The sequence below is a fragment of the Lutra lutra genome, chromosome 6 (assembly GCF_902655055.1).
Source record: "Lutra lutra chromosome 6, mLutLut1.2, whole genome shotgun sequence".
In the NCBI taxonomy this organism is placed as follows: domain Eukaryota; kingdom Metazoa; phylum Chordata; class Mammalia; order Carnivora; family Mustelidae; genus Lutra; species Lutra lutra.
In genome coordinates, this window is record NC_062283.1 from 117,557,161 (window position 1) to 117,560,601 (window position 3,441).

The 3,441-nt window shown below is 30.0% G+C and overlaps 1 pseudogene; it reads left to right on the forward strand.

The window, feature by feature from the left end:
• Window positions 1–2,796: 2,796 nt before the first annotated feature.
• On the forward strand, window positions 2,797–3,028 carry LOC125103349 (uncharacterized; annotated as a pseudogene).
• Window positions 3,029–3,441: the final 413 nt, after the last annotated feature.

Sequence of the window (3,441 nt, forward strand, 5' to 3'; positions counted from 1 at the left end):
GTAGATATTTTTATACTCTCACCTCCCATTTCACTAGCCTGGGAGTGCCCTCCTTTCCTTTTTCATTGCCATACTTCCAGATCAGTGATGCTTTCTTCTCCCTAAAACTCATATTCCCACACTGTCCCTAATGACTGCCTATCTGTCACTTTCTACCTGTAGTCTTCATTTTCTGTCATCATGATCCATCATTGTTTTAAGCTGTCAAGTATCTGCTGCATCTTTCCCTCTCCATACAACCTTCACAATATCCTATTCTGGCTAAATCCAACTCTCTGCCTAAAACCATGCATCTTCATCTGTTCAAGGAAAAATGGGAAGACATGCTGCTAGGTTTCACTTTAATTTCATGACTGCTGATCAAAAAAGCACCATAGAGCTATTTGTCTTTTATTCTGTATTTATATGTCCCATTCATTCTCCCACTGCTTTATACAATTATTTTATACTTCTTTTTTTCTCAAACCTCTAATACCTTCTCCCCCATTCTCTCCCTTGGTTTGATTTTTCTTCCTATTTCTCTAAGACAACTATAGCAATCTCAGGTACTTCGGATTCTCTTCTACCATCTACCTGCATGTTGCCCTTATACCCTACTTTCTCCTTTGTTACTATGGATGAACTATCTCTGCTCTCACAAAAAGCCAGTCTCTGGATTGTGTTTTCAATACTCCCTTATCTTTATCCAAGGCTATACCTCTAGCAGTTGTCCTTTTCTCCCATATCTTGTTTTCTCTCTGACTGAATTCCTATAAATAATGCATCATTTACTTCTATACCTTTTCAATATTTTTTTTCAATTTTTTTATTTTTAATATTTTTTATTCAAAATATGAAGTCTTATATATTGTTATAGATTGTTATGTTAATTGCCAGGAACCCATATTTTATGTCACTGTAAATTATATATATGCTTTACAAAATTGCATCAGCCATATCTTTGATATTGGTGTCTAGGAATATAATTTATTTTGATAAATTTGTATTTTTCTATCAATGGTGATAAGCTTTCAATACTTATTGCTCTGCATCATCTCTGTAGGAAACCATACTATCTGCATATGATGACTTATCTTCAATATTTATAATTTTATTTATTTCTTATTCTGATTTCAGTAAACAATGAGTAGAAGTGTTAGTGAGCATGTTTTTCTTGTTCCCTATTTGAAAAGAAATGTCTCTAATATTCTTTCATATTCTATTGTGCAAGAGACTTTTTAAAATCATGACATGGCACTGAATTTTATCAAAAGTTGTTTTGAATACATTATCATTATTTTTCTCTTTATACCTGTCATCAAGCTGAATTACATTGGATGGTGTTATAAATTCCTCCTGCTATGCAGAGATAAATCTAAATTTGTCAGTATGTCACTATTATGTTTATACACATTCCTATTTTTAATTTGCTAAATTTTTATTTCAAACATTTGAATTTATGATTATAGGATTCAATTGTGGCTTATTTTTTTGAATTGTGATTTAATTTCTTATGTTCATGTCTGATGTTAGTGTCATGATCCTGTAAGCTTTGTAAAATTTATTGCAGTTCCTCCTTTTTAAAATGTTTTAGAATGCTGTTCATCTAAGTTTTAACATTACTGACATAAAAACTTATTCCAAATCTATTTTTTCATTTTTATTGTTTTCATTTGTGTTTTCTTTGATGCCCTTACCTTCCATGACTAATCTTGACTGAAGCTTGGCTCTCTTTTATTTAAATTATTTTTGTTGGTATATTCTATTTCATTAATATATGACTCTCTATATTCCCTTCTTTTACTACTTATACATTTACTCTAACTTATCATACTTCTTAACGAATTTCATCATTTGAATGCCTTTCTCAACTATTTTAGGTTTTATATTTTCACATTAGGAATTTAAAGTATAAATTTTCCTGTCAGTACATCTTTGGCCACATTCTACAAATAATATATATATTATTCCAAATTTAAGAATTTTTTTATTTCATTGTGTTTTTGACCCATACATTATTTGGAAGTTATTTTTTAAAACTTCCATATGTAAGTGTTTTTATTTTTTGTTTTTAAAGTGATTCCCTAATTAATTACCTTGTATGATAAGTATATGAAATCTTCATTCTTTATATTAACAATTTTTGAGTTGTGCTTAGACTTGTTTTACAACCCAATATATCATCACTTTGTGAAATGTTCCATGTGTAACTGAACAAATTATTTAAATTTTTGATTATAATTGGAAGATTTTATTTAAACCCATATCATCATATATATGTATGTATAAGTATGTATATGTAGTATTTTTGTAACAAAAAAGTTAAATTGTTAGATTTTCCTTATAATTGTTCCTTTTGAGTTAAGTTGGTACCTTCTATCTGAAATGTTTGTCTGATATTGATATGGATATATACAGTTTTGTTGTTCTTATTATTTTTCTGATGCATCTTCTCTTCATTTAATTTCAATGATTTCAGCTTAAGATCTACTTTTAAGTATTCACATATGGTTCTATAGTAAATATTTAACCAATATTGCAATGTTTTTAAAGTGCAAGTTTATGCAATTTATATTTGTTACAAAGTATGATTTATTTGGATTGCTTTATTTCTTCACAATATTTTATGTTTCTTCATGTCTTGCTTTGTTATATTCATATTCATCTGTTTTCTTGACATTTTTGGTAACAGCTCTGTTGAAATATAATTTACATATGATAAATTCACACATTTAAAGTGTAAGTTCAATGGTCTTTGGTGCATTCACAAAATTATGCAACCATTGCCACAATTGATTTTAGAATATATTCATCATCAGCTTTGCGCAGTGGCAGTATCGTAGCTAATGAGGTTTATCCGAGGAGTGATTATTGCTAATAGAATATATTCATCAGCATTGAAGGAAACCCCATACCCTTTAGCCATCACTTTTTTTTTTTTTTTAAGCCATCACTTTCAAGTCCCCCAACTTCCAACTCCATCGCTTGGCAACTACTAATATACTTTTTGTTCTATAGATTTGCCTATTTCAGACATTTATGTAAATAAAATTATGCCATCATGTAAAATGTGATTTGTCTATCTTTGCATGACAATTTGAATGTTCTTCCATGTTGTACTATGTATCAGTACTTTCTTTCTTTTTTTTTTTTTTTAAGGCTTTATTTATTTATTTGAGAAAGAGAGTATAAGCAGGGGAAGGGGCAGAGAGGAAGGAACAAGCCAACTCTGTGCTGAGCACAGAGCCTGACTTGGGGCTCAATCCTTTGACACTGAGATCATGACTTGAGCCAAAATCAAGAATTGGATGCTAAACCAACTGAGCCACCTGGTGCCCAGTACTTTATTTCTTTTTATTGTTGAATAGTATTCAATTGTATGGATATAACAAATCTATTTATCCATTCATTAGTTAATGGATATTTACCATTTTCAGTTTGGGGCTATTATGAACAATACCA